The sequence below is a fragment of the Triticum urartu genome, chromosome 3A, assembly GCF_056163025.1.
Source record: "Triticum urartu cultivar PI428250 chromosome 3A, HENAU_Tu73, whole genome shotgun sequence".
NCBI lineage: Eukaryota > Viridiplantae > Streptophyta > Magnoliopsida > Poales > Poaceae > Triticum > Triticum urartu.
In genome coordinates this window covers 594,928,661-594,949,413 of record NC_141875.1, presented here as the reverse complement: position 1 = coordinate 594,949,413, position 20,753 = coordinate 594,928,661, and positions in this window count along the sequence as shown.

The window sequence follows — 20,753 nt, the reverse complement described above, 5'->3', positions numbered from 1 at the left end:
TTGTGATGTGGTATGATAGGGTGGTATCCTTTTTTGAACGATTCGAGTGGCTTGACTTGGCACATGTTCACGCATGCAGTTGAAACAAAATCAACATAGCCTCTATGATATTTATGTTCATGGTGCATTATATCCTACTCATGCTTGCATTCGGTGTTGATTAATTTTAATGCATGTACATTACTGTTGTCGCTCTCTAGCTGGTCGCTTCCCAGTCTTTTGCTAGCCTTCACCTGTACTAAGCGGGAATACTGCTTGTGCATCCAATCCCATAAACCCCAAAGTTATTCCATATGAGTCCACCATACCTACCTATATACGGTATCTACCTTCCATTCCAAGTAAATTTGTATGTGCCAAACTCTAAACCTTCAAATAAACATTCTGTTTTGTATGCTCGAATAGCTCATGTATCAACTAGCGCTGTCCGTATCTTCCATGTTAGGCGGGTTATTCTCAAGAGGAGTGGACTCCGCTCCTCACTCACGAGAAAATGGCTGGTCACCGGGATGCCCGGTCCCATGCTTTATGCAAATCAAATCAAAATAATTGCAAACAAAACTCCCCCGGGACTCTTGTTAGTTGGAGGCACTCGTTGTTTCGAGCAAGCCATGGATTGATGCTTGTTGGTGGAGGGGGAGTTTAAACTTTACCATTTTGTTTGGGAACCGCCTATAATGCGTGTAGCATGGAAGATATCGCCATCTCTTGGTTGTTATGTTGACAATGAAAGTATACCGCTCAAAATATTATTCATATATATTTCAAAACCGAGCTCTGGCACCTCTACAAATCCCTGCTTCCCTCTGCGAAGGGCCTATCTATTTACTTATATGCTGAGTCATCATCCTCTTATTAAAAAGCACCAGTTGGAGAGCACCGCTGTCATTTGCATCCATTACTGTTAGTTTAAATTGAGTATGACTTGACTGGATCTCTTTTACCATGAATTACAATGTCTAGTCAGTCCTTGATCTTTAAAAGTTCTCTGCATTTATGTTTTGCGGTCTCAGAAAGGGCTGGCGAGATACCATCTTGTTATATCATATCATGATTGTTTTGAGAAAGTGTTGTCATCCGAGATTTATTATTATTGCTCGCTAGTTGATTATGCCATTGATATGAGTAAACATGAGACCTAATTGTTATTGTGAATATGGTTAGTTCACAATCTTTGTTGAAAACTTGAATGCTGGCTTTACATATTTACAACAACAACAAGAGCAAACAGAGTTTGTAAAAGTTTTCTTTATCACTTTCAGTTTATCAACTGAATTTCTTGAGGACAAGAAAAGGTTTAAGCTTGGGGGAGTTGATATGTCTCTGTCGTATCTAATTTTCCAAACACTTTTGCCCTTGTTTTGGACTCTAACTTGCATGATTTGAATGGAACTAACCCAGACTGACGATGTTTTCAGCAGAATTGCCATGGTGTTATTTTTGTGCAGAAATATAAGTCCTCGGAATAACCTAGAAATTAACGGAGAATTATTTTGGAATATATAAAAAATACTGGAAGGAAGATCCACGTCAGGGGGGCCTCCACCTGTCCACTAGGGTGGGGGGCGCCCCCCCTGCCTCGTGAGCCCCCTGATGCTCCACCGACCTCAACCTTGACTCCATATATTCACTTTCGGGAGAAAAAAACCAGGGAGAAGGATTCATCACATTTTACGATATGGAGCCGCCGCCAAGCCCTAAACTCTCTCAAGAGGGCTTATCTGGAGTCCGTTCGGGGCTCCAGAGAGGGGAATCCGTCGCCATCGTCATCATCAACCATCCTCCATCACCAATTTCATGATGCTCACCGCCGTGCGTGAGTAATTCCATCGTAGGCTTGCTAGACGGTGATGGGTTGGATGAGATTTATCATGTAATTGAGTTAGTTTTGTTAGGGTTTGATCCCTAGTATCCACCATGTTCTGAGATTGATGTTGCTATGACTTTTGCTATGCTTAATGCTTGTCACTAGGGCTCAAGTGCCATGATTTCAGATCTGAACCTATTATGTTTTCATCAATATATGAGAGTTCTTGATCCTATCTTGCAAGTCTATAGTCACCTATTATGTTTTATGATCCGTTAACCCCGAAGTGATAATAATCAGGATACTTACCGGTGATGACCATAGTTTGAGGAGTTCATGTATTCACTATGTGTTAATGCTTTGTTCCAGTAGTCTATTAAAAGGAGGCCTTAATATCCCTTAGTTTCCAATAGGACCCCGCTGCCACGGGAGGGTAGGACGAAAGATGTCATGCAAGTTCTTTCCCATAAGCACGTATGACTATATTCGGAATACATGCCTACATTACATTGATGAACTGGAGCTAGTTCCGTGTCACCCTAGGTTATGACTATTACATGATGAACCGCATCCGGGATAATTCTCCATCACTGATCCATTGCCTACGAGCTGTCCATATATTGTTCTTCACTTATTTACTTTTCCGTTGCTATTATTATCATCACTACAAAACACCAAAAATATTACTTTTTCTACCGTTACCACTATTACCATATTACTTTGCTACTAAACACTTTGCTGCAGATACTAAGTTTCCAGGTGTGGTTGAATTGACAACTCAGCTGCTAATACTTGAGAATATTCTTTGGCTCCCCTTGTGTCGAATCAATAAATTTGGGTTGAATACTCTACCCCCGAGAACTATTGTGATCCCCTATACTTGTGGGTTGTCACACTGCCGTTTAGGTCATATTGGTGTAAAGCACATGAAAATCCATGCCGATAGGCTTTTGGAATCACTTGATTATGAATCAGTTGATGCTTGCGAACCATGCCTCATGGGCAAGATGACTAAGACTCCATTCTCCGGAACAATAGAGCGAGCAACTGACTTGTTGGAAATAATACATATTGATGTATGTAGTCCGATGAGTGTTGAGGCTCACGGCAGGTATCGGTATTTTTTGACCTCCACAGATGATTTGAGTAAGATATGGGTATATCTTCTTGATGAAACATAACATTTGAAAAGTTCAAATAATTTCAGAGTGAAGTGGAAAATCATCGTAACAAGAAAATAAAGTTTCTACGATCTGATCATGGAGGAGATATTTGAGTTACGAGTTTGGTCTTCATTTGAAACAATGCGGAATAGTTTCACAACTCACGCCACCCGGAACACCACAGCATAATGGTGTGTCTGAACATCGTAACCGTGCTTTATTAGATATGGTGCGATCTATGATGTCTCTTACTGATTTACCGCTATCGTTTTGGGGTTATGCATTAGAGACAGCTGCATTCACGTTAAATAGGGCACCATCTAAATCTTTTGAGGCAACGCCATATGAACTGTCGTTTGTCAAGAAACCAAAGTTGTCGTTTCTTAAAGTTTGGGGTTGCGATGCTTATGTGAAAAGGTTTTCATCCTGATAAGCTCAAACCCAAATCGGAGAAATGTGTCTTCATAGGATACCCAAAGGAGACAGTTGGGTACACCTTCTATCACAGATTTGAAGGCAAGACATTCATTGCTAAGAATGGATCCTTTCTAGAGAAGGAGTTTCTCTCGAAAGAAGTGAGTGGGAGGAAAGTAGAACTTGATGAGGTAACTGTACCTGCTCCCTTATTGGAAAGTAGTTCATCACAGAAATCTGTTCCTGTGACTCCTACACCAATTAGTGAGGAAGATAATGATCATGTAACTTCAGATCAAGTTACTACCAAACCTCGTAGGAAAACCAGAGTGAGATCCACACCAGAGTGGTACGGTAATCCTGTTCTGGATGTCATGTTACTTGACCATGACGAACCTATGAAGTATGAGGAAGCAATGATGAGCTTAGATTCCGCAAAATGGTTTGAGGCCATGAAATCTAAGATGTGATCCATATATGAGAACAAAGTATGGACTTTGATTGACTTGCCCGATGATCGGTGAGTCATTAAGAATATATGGATCTTCAAGAGGAAGACGGACGCTGATAGTAGTGTTACTATGTACAAAGCTCGAATTGTCGCAAAAAGTTTTCGACAAGTTCAAGGTGTTGACTACGATGAGATTTTCTCACTCGTATCGATGCTTAAAAGTCTGTCCGAATCATGTTAACAATTGCCGCATTTTATGAAATCTGGCAAATGGATGTCAAAACTGCATTCCTTCATGGATTTCTTAAAAGAAGAGTTGTATATGATGCAACCAGAAGGTTTTGTCGATCCAAAGGTGCTAACAAAGTGAGAAAGCTCCAGTGATCCATCTATGGACTAGTGCAAGCATCTCGGAGTTGGAGTATATGCTTTGATAAAGTGATCAAAACATATGGTTTTATACAGACTTGCGGTGAAGCATGTATTTACAAGAAAGTGAGTGGGAGCACTACATCATTTCTGATAAGTATATGTGAATGACATATTGTTGATCGGAAATAATGTAGAATTTTCTGGAAAGCATAAAGGAGTGTTTGAAAAGAGTTTTTCAAAGAAAGACCTCGACGAAGCTGCTTACACACTAAGCGTCAAGATCTATAAAGATAGATCAAGACGCTTGATAAGTTTTTTCAATGAGTACATACCTTGACAAGATTTTGAAGTAGTTCCAAATGGAACAGTCAAAGAAAGAGTTCTTGCCTGTGTTGCGAGGTGTGAAGTTGAGTGAAGACTCAAAACCCGACCAAGGCAGAAAATAGAAAGAGAATGAAAAGTCATTCCCTATGCCTCAGTCATAGGTTCTATAAAGTATGCTATGCTGTTTACCAGTCCTATTGTATACCTTAGCATGATTCTGGCAAGGGAGTACAATAGTGATCTAGGAGTAGATCACTGGACAGGTGATAAAAGAGTTCATCGTAAAGAGTTACATCGATGCAAGCTTTTTACATCGATCTAGATGACTCTAAGTCTCGATCTAGATACATATTGAAAGTGGGAGAAATTAGCTAGAGTAGCTCCGTGCAGAGCATTGTAGACATAGAAATTTGTGAAATACATACAGATCTGAATGTTGCAGGCCCGTAGACTAAACTTCTCTCACAATCAAAACATCATCACTCTTTGGGTGTTAATCACATAGCGATGTGAACTAGATTATTGACTCTAGTAAACCCTTTGGGTATTAGTCACATGGAGATGTGAACTAATCACATAAAGATGTGAACTATTATTGAATCTAGTGCAGGTGGGAGACAGAAGGAAATAGGCCCTAGAGGCAATAATAAATTTATTATTTATTTCCTTATATCATGATAAATTTTTATTATTCATGCTAGAATTGTATTAATCGGAAACTTAGTACATGTGTGAATACATAGACAAACAAAGTGTCACTAGTATGCCTCTACTTGACTAGCTCGTTGAATAAAACATGGTTAAGTTTCCTAGCCATAGACATGAGATGTTATTTGATTAATAGGATCACATCATTAGAGAATGATGTGATTGACTTGACCCATTCCGTTAGCTTAGCACAATGATCGTTTAGTTTGTTGCTACTGCTTTCTTCATGACTTATACATGTTCCCCAGACTATGAGATTATGCAACTCCCGAATATCGGAGGAACACTTTGTGTGCTATCAAACGTCACAACATAACTGGGTGATTGTAAAGGTGCTCTACAGGTGTCTCCGATGGTACTTGTTGAGTTGGCATAGATCGAGATTAGGATTTGTCACTCCGATTGTCGGAGAGGTATCTCTGGGCCCTCTCGGTAATGCACATCACTATAAGCCTTGCAAGCATTGTGACTAATGAGTTAGTTGCGGGATGATGAATTACGGAACGAGTAAAGAGACTTGCCGGTAACGAGATTGAACTAGGTATTGTGATACCGACGATCGAATCTCGGGCAAGTAACATACCGACGACAAAGGGAACAACGTATACCGTTATGCGGTTTGACCGATAAAGATCTTCGTAGAATATGTAGGAGCCAACATGAGCATCCAGGTTCCGCTATTGGTTATTGACCGGAGACATGTCTCGGTCATGTCTACATAGTTCTCGAACCCGTAGGGTCCGCACACTTAACGTTCGGTGACGATCGGTATTATGAGTTTATGTGATTTGATGTATCGAAGGTTGTTCGGAGTCCCGGGTGAGTTAGGGATATGACGAGGAGTCTCGAAATGATCGAGCTATAAAGATCGATATATTGGAAGTCTATATTCGGACATCGGAAAGGTTCCGAGTGATCCGGGTATTTTTCAGAGTACCGAGGGAGTTACGGGAATACGGGAGTACATATGGGCCTTATTGGGCTTTAAGGGAAAAAGAGGAGAAGCCACGAGGGCTGGCCACGTGCCCCCCATGGGCCTAGTCTAAATTGGACTAGGGGAGGGGTTGCGCCCCCTCTTTCGTTCTCCTCCCCTTCTTCTTCCTCCCCCCTCCTAGTAGGACTAGGAAAGGAGGAATCCTACTCCTACTAGGAGGAGGATTCCTTCCCCCTTTGGTGCGCCTAGAGAGGCCGGCCGGCCTCCCCCCTTGCTCCTTTATATACGGGGGCAGGGGGCACCCCAAGACACACAAGTTGATTGTTCCAAGCCGTGTGCGGTGCCCCCCTCCACCATAATCCACCTCGATCATATCGTAGCGGTGCTTAGGCGAAGCCCTGCGTCGGTAGCAACATCATCACTGTCATCACGCCGTCGTGCTAACTGAGCTCTCCCGTGAAGCTCTGCTAGATCGGAGTTCGTGGGACGTCATCGAGTTGAACGTGTGCTGAACTCGGAGGTGCCGTGCGTTCGGTAGTTGGATCGGTCGAATCGTGAAGACATTCGACTACATCAACCGCGTTCTCATAACTAAAAGAACATGCGGTGCCCCCATGTTTGGTTTTGGTAATTGATGACAATCTCTATGGACTAATGGTTTCCTTGAGTTATATTTGAAGGTTTTGTCCATAGGCTTTTCTTGGAGTACATGTGTTGGTTTCAAGGAGAGTTGGTGTCGACCAAGGTGCTATTCAAGGAATTATGCAAAGATTGGTCATGTGAGTGTTGAGCTTATTGCAAGCATGTCTTGAAGAAGAAGATTGTGTGATCATTCATGTCTACCTTCAAGACATCATCCAAATGAAGAGAATTGGAAAGATTCAAGGTTGATCAAGATTAAGTCAAGAATGAATCAAGTTGATCAACACACAAAGCATACAAGATGTACTGTGGGATCAAGTGATCCCATGGTATGGTAAGCATTGTCAATTACGCTTTGTGTACTAACCCATGGTCTTTGTGAGAGTTCTGTGTGGGGTTAGGTTGCCGTGTGCAAGTTCAAGTGATGCATCACGAAGAGATCAACTGCTTGAAGCTTGCCGTCCATTGTGGTGACAATGGACTTGTGAAGATGTGCGGAAGAGTTTCTCACCCATAGTGGAGTATGGGGGAGCAATCTACTAGTCTTCACCAAGCCAACGCAATCAAGAAAGGTGGTCCAACTTGAGGAAGTCAAGATCGTCATCATCTAGCTCAAGTGGACTATGTGCAATACAAAGGTTTGCCCTTGATAGGTTTTCTATTTTACCGGTCTCATAGTGGTAGTTGGGAGACCGGGTTATAGGATCGATTGCCGTACTATCAAGGGGGGCTCTCGATGAGTAGCTTGATTGTATCGTTCGTAGAGAGCTCAAACCATTGCATCCTTGCATCATATTTATTGGTTCTTGTTTGGTTCTTCTCTTTGTGAGTTTTGCAGATTATGGTCATCTTGGTGACAAGCTCGAGTTCATCAAAAACGGAGTTCACTCGCATCTTCTATGATGTTTTCGATGTTGGAGGTTATGCTTGTTCTTCTCAGTCGGAGGTTTCACTCCTCTATTTGTTGGAGGTTTCACCCATCTATTTGTTGGAGGTTATGCTGTTTTGATGCTACTCGTCGTCTTATATCAAACAAGCTTGAGTTTGCTCAATTCGGAGCTCGTATGAAGAAGTTATGGCAGTTTTGGTTTTCTCCCTACGGTAGTACCGCGGTCGGCAGCAGTAGTACCGCTTATAGCTTCAAGCGGTAGTACCGCTCTACTACCGCCTCGATTTTGGGTCCTACTCTTTTCGTGTCGGGTTTAGCAGTAGTTGCACGGCAGTAAGGCACGGTAGTACCGCCTATAAGCGGTAGTACCGCTCCGGTCGGGCGGTAGTACCACTACCGCATTACTGCCGCCGTACTCTGCTTTGCCCTGCCTCTTTTGGTCCCGTGTTCTGCTCCTCCAGCGGTAGTACCGCTGGGGTGAGCGGTAGTACCGCTTATATGCGGTACTACCGCCCCAAGGTTCATGTTTTGTTGCTCCTTTTCCCTGCTTCTTCCGCCCGAGCGGTAGTACCGCTCGTGGCTGAGCACATAACGGTTGGATTTCCCCCCTCCTATAAAAGGGGGTCTTCTTCCCCAATGAACCTTATCCTTTGAGCTCATGTTCTTCCCCCATTATTGACCTTCTTCGAGCTTGCTTACTCTCAATCCCTCCATGGATTCTTGCTAGTTTTTGAGGGAAAAGAGAGAGGAGATCTAGATCCACATTTCCACCAATCACTTTCTCCTCTATGTGAGGGGAACCCCTTGGATCTAGATCTTGGAGTTCTTGGTGTTCTCCTTCTTGTTCTTCCTCTCATTTTCCTCCCAAGCATTAGTTGCTTCGGTGGGATTTGAGAGAGAAGGACTTGGGCACTCCGTGTGCCCTTGCCATTGCATTGGGTGCATCGGTTTGAGTTCTCCACGGTGATACGTGGAAGTTACAAGTTGAGAAGCTTATTACTCTTGGGTGCTTCGTACCCTTGAGCTTGTTCCTCTTGGGTGCTTGTGCGCCCTAGACGGTTGAGGTCACCTTGGAGCCACATTCCATTGTGGTGAAGCTTCATGGTGTCGTTGGGGAGTTAACCCCAACCTTTGTGGTGTTCGGAGCTCAATCATTGTGGTGTAAAGCTCCGGGCAAGCGTCAAGGTCTCCAATTAGGTTGTGGAGATCGCCCCGACCAATTTGACGGGTTCCGGTGACCGCCCCCAAGGGTTGCCAAAGTGTACGGGTTCAGTAACCGCCCCCAAGGGTTGCCATTTGTATGGGTTCGGTGACCTCCCTCAAGGGTCCCTTAGTGGAATCACAGCATCTTGCATTGTGTGAGGGCGTGAGGAGATTACGGTGGCCCTAGTGGCTTCTTGGGGAGCATTGTGCCTCCACACCGCTCCAAACGGAGATTAGCATCCGCAAGGGTGTGAACTTCGGGATACATCGTCGTCTCGGCGTGCCTCGGTTATCTCTTACCCGAGCCCCTTTACTTATGCACTTTACTTTGTGATAGCCATATTGTTTCTTGTCATATATCTTGCTATCACATAGTTTCTTATCTTGCTTAGCTTAAGTTGTTGGTGCACATAGGTGAGCCTAGTTGTTTTAGGTTTTGTGCTTGTCAAATTAACCACTAGGTTTATTCCGCATTTGTTCAAGCCTAAACCGTAATTATTTTAAAACGCCTATTCACCCCCCTCCAGGTGACATCCTCGATCTTTCAATAATGCTTCTGCTTACGGTCTATGAGGGTACGTGGACGGTACTCTCCCCTCTCGTTGCTATGCATCACCATGATCTTGCATGTGCATAGGAAAATTTTGAAATTACTACGTTCCCCAACAGGATCTTCCCGGCAACTACTTCTCTCTCTTTTTTCCCTTGATTGTTGATATTTTTTCTCTCTTTCTTTTTCAGAGACCAACGCCGCCTTGCAGCAGCAATTGGGCGAAGCCAACACCGCACCGCGCGCCGAGGAGGATGAATGCAACAGGGCGGCCCAGGAGCGCGGCCGCCTGATCAAGTAGTTGGCGGACCAGGCGGCGCTTCACAAGACGGCTCTGAAGCAGGCGGAGGACAACGAGGCCCGTCTCCTGGCCGAGTTCGAGACCGAACGCTTGGGTTGGGCCGAGAAGGAGGTGGCGCTGACTGCCGGTTATGGCCAGATTGAAGACATAGTCGACGGTGAGCTTTCTTCTCTTCTTTCGATTGTTGGCGGTTAAGCGAGCCGGCCTCTTGCTTCTGACTTCTGACTTGTTGTTTTGCTTGTGCAGACTTCTTCCCCGGCCTCTTGCTTCTGACTTCTGACTTGTTGTTTTGCTTGTGCAGACTTCTTCCCCGGCCATTCCGTCGCTGCCAATGAGGCCATTGAGTCTCGCCGCGAGGAGCGACGGGCGGGTGGCACGGATATTGCTGCTGATGCCCCTCGGACCCTTGCGGAGCAGCTCCTTAGCATTCAGGCTCGCCTCTAGCCGGCCCACTGGATTCTCCGCCGGCTACAACACGCTGGGGCTCAGGCGATCGCGGCCCTCTGGCTAGATAGGAAAGCCCCACGCACCCCCAGTCGGACTGCCGACTGGTTGGAAGTGGCCGCCAGCCGTCTTGAGGCGTGGAAGGGCTCCGCGGCCGAGCAGGAGCGCGGCGGGCTTTGGAGTTCGCCAAGGCATGGTATCCTAGGCTAGATCTAGCCCAGTTTGGCCACGTTTCGGCTGGAGGCCGCCTCCGAGCTGGCGGCGGTGGAGCGCGACCTCACCATTCGTGCGTCGGCGATCGCCGAGTACACCAACACCGGTGACTTCGTCCCTGAGCTGAATGAGAACGGAGTTGATGCACTACCGGAATGGTTCGGTCTGAACCTGGATGACAGCGAAGACTCGGTGGAGGAAATGGCCTCCAGCGACGAGGGGGGAGACGAGGAAGGCGAGGATTATGAAGACGACGCGCCAGAGTTCAGAGCGGACGGCCAGCCTCAAGTCGACTGCACCTCCAGCACAGAGCCGCGTGCCCGAACACCGACTGCTGCTGAAAGCGGCGAAGCCGAGACCCGCCAGTCCGCCACTCCACCAGCCGGCGCCCCCCGACTCCACCAACCTGCCGGATTCGCCTGCTGCTCCCTTGGTCTAGGCCACCAATTTATCATAGCTTCTCCTGCTTAGTAGTCTCTTCCACAAACTTTTGTTAAATTTGCACAATTCCACCCGTGGGGTGTATTCAAACTATGTTGAATGTTGGCCGAGGGCCTTTTGATATGTAAATTATTTTCCGCACAAGCTGTGCTTTGGGCCGAGTTCCGACTTTTCTTGCTCCTCTGTTCCTTGATTTTTTTTCCTTTGCCGCCCTCCCTTGGTATCTACTTGCCAGCCGGTCAGCCGCTCTGCGGACTGCAACCTGGTCAAGTACTTCACCATTGTGGGAGGACAAGTACTTTGACCGATTGGAACGTTTCAAGCTAAGTAAGAAGCCGGCCGGCCGTTTAGCCAGTCGGTGAGGCGAAGGGCCGGCTTGTCCTATGTCAATGTTTTGGTCCTTAGCCATTTTTCATGCGAGCACCATTTCTTGCCTTTACCTCTTGCCAAGTGAACAGCCACTCTGCGAGTTGTGCCTTATGGAAAGAGGGGGCGTAGGTGCTGACGCACTACTTGTCCGACTGCAGGAAGCACCGGCATAGTACAAGGCAGCAAGCCCTCGGGCCGACTGGTCGAACCCGGTTTCAGGTGGAGAAATGGAATAACACATTTTGTAGGCATAATACTTATCACATAGATAAAGGAAATGGTAGTCCCCGAGTGCTCCTCGAGGGACCCGGAGTCTTCATACTTAATACAAAAGATAGCGTGGCACATACTGCATTCAACTGTAAAATCTTCGAAGGAGGTTTGCATTCCATGGGCGCTCTATTTCCTTGCCGGAATCATCCCTCTTGCGCGCCCTGGGCTTCTGGGCATCGATCAGGTAGTAGGAGTCATTGCCCATGGCTTTGCTGATGATGAAAGGGCCCTCCCAAGGAGCCGAGAGCTTGTGTTGGCCGGCTGTTCGCTGGATCAACCAGAGCACAAGGTCTCCCTCTTGGAAGGATCTCGGCTTGACCTTCCGATTGTGGTAGCGGCGTAGACCCTGCTGGTAGATGGCGGACCGGCTGAGTGCCAACAGCCAGCCCTCTTCCAGTAGGTCGACGCCGTCTTCTCGTGCTTCTTTGGCCTCCGCCTCGGTGTACATGGTGACGCGAGGTGAGTCGAACTCGATGTCAGTTGGGATGACCGCCTCGGCACCATACACGAGGAAGAAGGGGGTGAAGCCGGTTGACTTGTTCGGAGTGGTGCGCAGACTCCAGAGGACGGCCGACAGCTCGTTGATCTAGCAGCCGGTCGAACGCTCCAAAGGCTCGACCAACCGGGGCTTGATTCTGGTCAAGATGAGGCCGTTTGCTCGTTCTACTTGGCCGTTTGACTGTGGGTGAGCAACGGACGCTAAGTCCAGTCGGATGCCCTGTGTCGCACAAAAACGAGCAAGGCGCCCTTGGCAAAATTTGTGCCATTGTCGGTGATGATGCTGTGAGGTATGCCGTACCGAGTGGTGATATCTGCGATGAAAGTCACAGTAGTCGGACCATTAAACTTCTATCCACTTGGTGAATTTATCCACGACAACAAGAAGATGAGTCATGCCGCCGCATGCTGTCCTGAATGGTCCCACCATGTCCAGTCCCCAGACGGCAAACGACCAAGCAAGGGGAATAGTCTTGAGTGCAGAAGCCGGTAGATGTTGCTTGGAACTGAACTTCTGGCATCCCTTGCATTTCTTGACCAAGTCTTTGGCATCTTCTAAAGCAGTCGACCAAAAGAAACCATGGCAAAAGGCTTTGGCCACAAGTGATCTTGAGGCCGCGTGGTGGCCACACTCGCCCTGGTGGATATCTTTGAGGATTGTTTGGCCCTCTTCCGGCTCTACACAGCATTGGTATATATCAGTGACACTACGCCTTACGAGTTCCCTGTTGATGATGGTGTATGCTACTGCCCGACCTTGCACCCGTCGGACCGAGATATCACCAGTTGGCAACTCCTTGTTTACCAGAAAGTTGAGCATGGGTTGAGCCCATGATGGTGATGAGACTTCCTCCATTGTGAATACTGCCACTTGCACTGGGGCGGCTGGGCCGGGAGGTGGCGGGCTGGAGTCGGCCGCCGCTTGCTGCATTGTTGATGTCCCTGAGCCAACTGCCGAAGTCCCTGGGCCGAGATCTGAAGTCCCCGGGCCGGGTGCGACTACTGCAGTCCCCGAGCCGCCTGCCGAAGTCCCCGGGCCGACTGCTGAAATTTTGGAGCCGGATCCGACTATTTCAGGAGAAGCCGGCACTAAGATGGAATCTGACTCTAGCGAAGGCTTGATGGACGGCTTGAGGAGTCGCTGGAGGGATACGCCGGCTGGTATGGCTTGCCGGGTGGAGCCAATCCGCGCCAGAGCATCTGCTTTCTCATTATCGCTTCATGGCACATGGAGGAATTCGCACCCTTCAAAATATCCGCTGAGTTGCTGGACGAGGAAGCGGTAGCTTGCCATGTTTGCACCCTTGGCGTCCCAGTCGCCAGATGACTGCTGGACCACCAAGTCAGAGTCACTGTAACACAGAATTCGACGAATGCCGAGTTTTTTGGCAAGCCGGAGTCTATGTATTAGTGCCTCATACTCGGCCACATTGTTGGAGGTGGCAAAGTGGACTTGCAATGTGTATCTGAGCTTGTCGCCTTTGGGAAAGGTGAGGACGATGCCGGCTCCCAAATCGGTGCGCATCTTCGAACCATCAAAGTGCATCCGCCAATGGGTGGAGTCCGGCGCTGGTGGCAGGTACTGGGTCTCGGCCCAGTCAACAAGGAAGTCGGCCAGTGCTTGGGACTTGATGGTGGTGCGATGCTGGTAGAAGATGGTGTGGGGAGCCAACTCTATGGCCCATTTTGCCACTCGGCCTGAAGCATCTCGGCTGGCTATGATCTTGGCAAGCGGAGCAGTGTAGACAACCGTGATAGGGTGCTCTTGAAAATATGGCTCCAATTTTTTGATAGTAAAGTGTACGCCGTAGCACATCTTCTGGTAGTGGGGGTAGTTCTGCTTGGAAGCCGACAGTACTTCACTCAAATAATATACTGGCCTCTGGACCGGCAGAACCTTGCCATCTTCCTTGCGTTCGACTACCATGACCGTGCTAACCACCCGGCTGGTGGCGGCGATGTAGAGGAGCATGAGCTCCTTAGCAGTCGGCGTGGCCAGGACAAGCGGCGTGGTCAACATCTTCTTGAGCTGGAGAAAGGCCTCGTTAGCCTTGTCATTCCACTCGAAATAAGTGGTTTTCTTCAGGAGCTGGTAGAGGGGAAGGGCCTTCTCGCCTAGCCGGCTGAGGAAGCGGCTAATGGATGCCAGGCAGCCGGTGAATTTTTGGACATCTCGCAGTCGGGTGGGTACTTCCATCCTTTCGATGGCTTTGATCTTAGCTGGGTTGCACTCAATGCCGCGTTCTGAGACCAGAAAGCCAAGGAGCTGGCCGGCTGGTACTCCGTACACGCATTTCTCTGGGTTGAGCTTGATCTGAAACCGGCGCAGATTTTCAAAGGTCTCCTTCAGATCTTCCAATAGGGTACCGCGCTTCTTCGTCTTCACCACAATATCGTCCACATAGACGTGAGCGTTCTTGCCGAGTTGCTTGAGGAGGCACTTCTGCATGCAAGCTGAAAGGTGGTGCCGGCATTCCTCAAGCCGAACGTCATCGTCAGGTAACAGAAGGCTCCGAATGGTGTGATGAAGGCGGTCTTCAGGCGGTCTGCCGGGTTCAACTTGATTTGATGATAACCTGAGTAGGCATCCAAGAAGCTCAATATCTCGCATCCGGCTGTGAAGTCTATCACTTGATCAATCCGTGCCAAGGTAAATGGATCTTTGGGGCAGGCTTTATTGAGACTGGTGTAATCAATACACATATGCCACTTGTTCTTCTTCAACACAAGGACTGGGTTGGCAAGCCACTCTAGGAAGAAAACTTCCATGATGAAGCCGGCTGCCAACAGGTGAGCGATCTCTTCTCCAACAATTCTCCTCTTCTCCCCCGACAGTCGGAGGAGGGGCTGTCTGACTGGTTTGGCATCTGCTCTTACATGTAGCTTGTGCTCGGCGAAATCCATCGGAACACCCGGCATGTCTTTGGAGGACCATGCAAAGATGTCCCGATTCTCACGGTGGAAATCGACGAGCTCGCTTTCCTATTTGGTGTCAAGGTTTGCACCTATGACAGCGTACCTCTCCGGGTGCTCAGGGCTCAATGGGATCTTCTTCATTTCTTTGGCCGGCTTGAAGGAGCCCAGGGTCTCCGACTCTTGGGCTTTTGGGGACATGTAGGGCTGCTTGCCGGCCATGGCCACCACCCGGTCCAGGAGCTTCTTCTCTGCCGCAATCACGAGGGACTCGGCCAGCCGGCTGCTGGCCACAACGCAGGCGGCCGACTTTTCATAGTCGCCACAGATTGTGATAATGCCCTTAGTTCCTGGCATCTTCATCTTGAGGTAGGCATAATGCCGCACCGCCATGAATTTGGCTAGAGCCGGTCAGCCTAGGAGCACATGGTACGAGCTCTCTAGGTCAACCACCTCAAACCAAATGGCTTCACGGCAGAAACGATCCTTGTGTCCGAAGAGGACATCTATATTGATCTTGCCGATTGGTGAGCAGGACAAGCCGGGCACAATGCCATGAAACACAGTCCGACTGGGCATCAGCTGCTTCTCTTTGATCTTCAGCTTCTCCATGGTGTCCCGGTAAAGTATGTCGATGCTGCTGCCACCATCTATCAGGATTTGGGAGAAGCGAGCTGCTCGCCTCTCTGTTGCAAGGGTGGCGTCCAAAACCAGGGCATAGGAACCCGAAGAGGGCATCACTTCCGGGTGGTCGGCCCGGCTCCAGCTGATGGGCTTTTCAGACCAATGCATGAACTCTGGGATAGTGGAAGCAACCACATTTACTTCTTGGTGTTGCTGGCACCGGCTGTGTTTATCGCTGGCCATACTGGTGAAGACGACATAAGCGCCATGCTCTTCAGGGTAATCATCTTGGACTTGGCCGACTGCTGGACGGGCGGCCGACTGCTGAGGAGGTGGAGCCGGCGGGCCAGTTGGCGAAGGAGGCAGTCCTTCTCCCTTGGTGATGCGGACAAGCCAGTGACACTTCCGGGTCGTGTGGTTGGACGGCTTCGCGCCACTGTGAAACTTGCTGGGGGCATCGAGAGTCTGCTCGAAGGTGAAGGCGGGCAACCAAGTCGACTTGCCGCCTTTCTGATGCTTGGGAGGTGGCTGCCCTTCGGGTTGTTGTTCTTCAACAGTTGCCACCTGCCCGTTGCTGGAAGCCGGCTGGGGGGCTTTGCTCTTGTTGTTGTTCGGCTGCTGGCGCCAACTATTGTCTCCAGCCGGTGTTCGAGGAGCCGGGGGGAGCACCTTCCCAGAAGTGTCCACCTAGAGCTCCGACTTCATGGAGGAGTCGGCCGTAGCGTATTTATCTGCTATGATCAGCAACTCGTAGATTGTTGCTGGCTCGTCGCAGAGAAGCCGGTGCTTGAGTAAGGTGCCTTCTTGGCACCCGGCGGTGAAGTACTCGATAGCTTGGACCTCATGCACCCCTTCACAGGAGTTGCGCAGTTCCGCCCACCGCGTCAGGTAATCGTGGGTGGACTCATTGGGGCCTTGGACACACAACAAGAGCTGGCGAGGCTTGGGAGGCCGCTTGTAGGTGCTGGTGAAGTTTCGGATAAACACCTCGGCGAAGTCTACCCAGTTGTTGACGTTGTAGGGCTTGAGGCTATTCAGCCATGTCCGGGCTGTGCCCTGGAGCATGAGCGGGACGTAGTTCACGGCAACACGCTTGTTGCCGTTTGCTATGCAGACTGTCATGGAATAATCCACCAGCCAATCCTCTGGCTTCACGGAGCCGTTTTACTTGGGCGTGTCCCTTGGGAGTGAGAACCCCTTGGGAAAAGGCTCGTCACGGATGCGGGGGCCGAAACAAGGCGGACCCATCGCGTCTTCTTCTTCTAGCGCCAGGGATCGAGCCAGCCGGTCGATCCGGTGGCGAGCATCGTTCTCGCCGACTCCTTCTCGGTGGCCTAGCTGGTTGCCAAGAGTCGGATGATCGACAGGCGGCGGGGAGGTGCGCCTCTCCCTTCAAGGAGGCGGCAGTAATGGATCATCGTCCCATCGTTCAACTGCTCGAGGGCGCCCATCTTGGTCGTGCTCGATGGTGATGCGAGACCGGCTATGACTGGCAGCCGGATCTTTGTCTCGTCTGTCGCGGGCGCCGCCAGTCGATGTCCGGGAGGTCACGCCATGCTCTTGGCGAGGGCACGGGTTCCCCACCCACTGGTGAAGCTCTTCAGCGCAACAGCCAGCTTCCTGCTGAGTAGCAGCCGCATGAATAAGCTGTTGAACGCGCTCCGTCATGTAGCAACGCTCGTCGCCCTCCAGGTGGTCCAGCTCATCTCCTGACGCCTGGGCGGCGCGTATGTTCTCCATGGTCATGGCGTAGACTGGGAGGTCTACTCCAAACATGTTGGCGATGGCTCCGCCTCGCTGCCTGACCGTGCCAGCTCGGCTGGGCCCAGCAGCAGTCGGCGTGTCGCCGACAGCGCGATCGACTTCGCGCTGGAAGGCTTCAGAGAGGCGTCGCATGGTAGCCAACTTCTTGGCGTTCTCCACAACAGAGACGCGGCAGGCTTCCAGCGTCTCGGCGTCCACATCCGCAGCAATGGGCATGGACAGATCCCGCATTGCCGCCTGCAATGGGTCCTGGCTGGCTCCTCCGGAGCCCCCATTATGGCTGATGACAAGCACCTCCGTGACGGTGTTGCCTCTGCTCTCCACACGTGGGAGCGGATTGTCGATGACCACCACGTTGGTGGGGAAAGCATCGAGGGAGGCTGTGTCGGAGTCGACAAGCATCGGGTCAGTGGAGCCGATCAACTCCAACTCGAAGGCCGGCTCGTTGGTGATGTGGAGCTGGTCGAGGAGGTTGACGAGGTGGCTCTCGAGGCCATCTGTGCCTGCGTCAGATGTAGGCTTGTTGGACAGGCGGACCTCGCCAACAAGGTCGACGTGGCAGCTCGCTACGCATGCGACCTCTACGCCGTGCAGCGCGTCGGTGCAAACACCGTCTGGCGTGCCAGGCTGGCTACGCTCGCTGGGGAGCAAGAGGGTTCCTATCCAGAATAGATCTCCGAACGACGGTGCACCTAGCCCCACAGTGGGCACCAAATGTCGGGGGTGTTGATAACCCACAAGTATAGGGGATTGCAACAGCTTTCGAGGGTAGAGTATTCAACCCAAATTTATTGATTCGACACAAGGGGAGCCAAAGAATATTCTCAAGTATTAGCAGCTGAGTTGTCAATTCAACCACACCTGGAAACTTAGTATCTGCAGCAAAGTGTTTAGTAGCAAAGTAATATGATAGTGATAGTAAGTGTACAAAAGAGTAATGAAAGCAAAGTAATGTTTTTGGTATTTTATAGTGATTGTAACAATAGCAACGGGAAAGTAAATAAGCGTAAACCAGTATATGGAAAGCTCGTAGGCATCGGATCAATGGTGGATAATTATGCCGGATGCGGTTCATCATGTAACAGTCATAACATAGGGTGACACAGAACTAGCTCCAATTCGTCAATGTAATGTAGGCATGTATTCCGAATATAGTCATACGTGCTTATGGAAAAGAACTTGCATGACATCTTTTGTCCTACCCTCCCGTGGCAGCGGGGTCCTAATGGAAACTAAGGGATATTAAGGCCTCCTTTTAATAGAGAACCAGAACAAAGCATTAGCACATAGTGAATACATGAACTCCTCAAACTACGATCATCACCGGTAAGTATCCCGATTATTGTCACTTCGGGGTTAACGGATCATAACAAATAATAGGTGACTATAGACTTGCAAGATAGGATCAAGAACTCTCATATATTGATGAAAACATAATAGGTTCAGATCTGAAATCATGGCACTCAGGCCCTAGTGACAAGCATTAAGCATAGCAAAGTCATAGCAACATCAATCTCAGAACATAGTGGATACTAGGGATCAAACCCTAACAAAACTAACTCGATTACATTATAAATCTCATCCAACCCATCACCGTCTAGCAAGCCTACGATGGAATTACTCACGCACAGTGGCGAGCATCATGAAATTGGTGATGGGGGATGGTTGATGATGACGACGGCGACGAATCCCCCTCTCCGGAGCCCCGAACGGACTCCAGATCAGCCCTCCCGAGCGGTTTTAGGGCTTGGCGGCGGCTCCGTATCGTAAAACGCGATGAAATCTTCTCTCCTATTTTTTTCTCTCCGAAAGCAGTTATATAGAGTTGGAATTGGAGTCGGGAGGTCTCCAGGGGGCCCATGAGGTAGGGGGCGCGCCCTAGGGGGGTGCCCCCCACCCTCGTTGCAAGGGTGTGGGCCCCCTGGTCTTCATCTTTGGCGAGGATTTTTTATTATTTATTGTAAGATATTCCGTGGAGTTTCAGGTCATTCCGAGAACTTTTGTTTTCTGCACATAAAACAACATCATGGCAATTCTGCTGAAAACAACGTTAATCCGGGTTAGTTCCATTCAAATCATACAAGTTAGAGTCCAAAACAAGGGCAAAAGTGTTTGGAAAAGTAGATACGACGGAGACGTATCAACTCCCCCAAGCTTAAATCCTTGCTTGTCCTCAAGCAATTTAGTTGACAAACTGAAAGAAATAAAGAAAAACTTTTACAAACTCTGTTTGCTCTTGTTGTTGTAAATATGTCAAGCTAGCATTCAAGTTTTCAGCGAAGATTATAACTAACATATTTGCAATAATTCTCAGGTCTCATGATTACCCATATCAATAGCATAATCAACTAGCAAGCCATAATAATAAATCTCAGACGACAACACTTTCTCAAAACAATCATAATATGATATAACAAGATGGTATCTCGCTAGCCCTTTCTGAGATCGCAAAACATAAATGCAGAGCACCTTTAAAGATCAAGGACTGACTAGACATTGTAATTCATGGTAAAAGAGATCCAATCATAGTCACACCCAATGTAAACTAACAATAATGAATGCAAACGACAGCGGTGCTCTCCAACTGGTGCTTTTTAATAAGAGGGTGATGACTCTACATAAAAGTAAATAGATAGGCCCTTCGCAGAGGGAAGCAGGGATTTGTAGAGGTGCCAGAGCTCGGTTTTGAAATAGAGGTGAATAATATTTTGAGCGGTATACTTTCATTGTCAACATAACAACCAAGAGATGGCGATATCTTCCATGCTACACAGATTATAGGCAGTTCCCAAACAGAATGGTAAAGTTTATACTCCCCCTCCACCAACAAACATCAATCCATGGCTTGCTCGAAACAACAAGTGCCTCCAACATACATCAGGTCCCAGGGGGAGTTTTGTTTTGCAATTATTTTGATTTAGTTTGCATAAAGCATGGGACTGGGCATCCCGGTGACCAGCCATTTTCTCGTGAGTGAGGAGCGGAGTCCACTCCTCTTGAGAATAACCCGCCTAACATGGAAGATACAGGCAGCCCTAGTTGATACATGAGCTATTCGAGCATACAAAACAGGATGATTATTTGAAGGTTTAGAGTTTGGCACATACAAATTTACTTGGAACGGCAGGTAGATACCGCATATAGGAAGGTATAGTGGACTCATCTGGAATAACTTTGGGGTTTAAGGGATTGGATGCACAAGCGGTATTCCCACTTAGTATAAGTGAAGGCCAGCAAAAGACTGGGAAGCGACCAACTAGAGAGCGACAACAGCCATGTACATGCATTAAAATTAATAAACATTGGATGCAAGCATGAGTACGATATAATCCACCATGAACATAAATATCGTGAAGGCTATGTTGATTTGTTTCAACTACATGCGTGAACATGTGCCAAGTCAAGTCACTTAAATCATTCAGAGGAGGATACCACCCTATCATACCACATCATAAC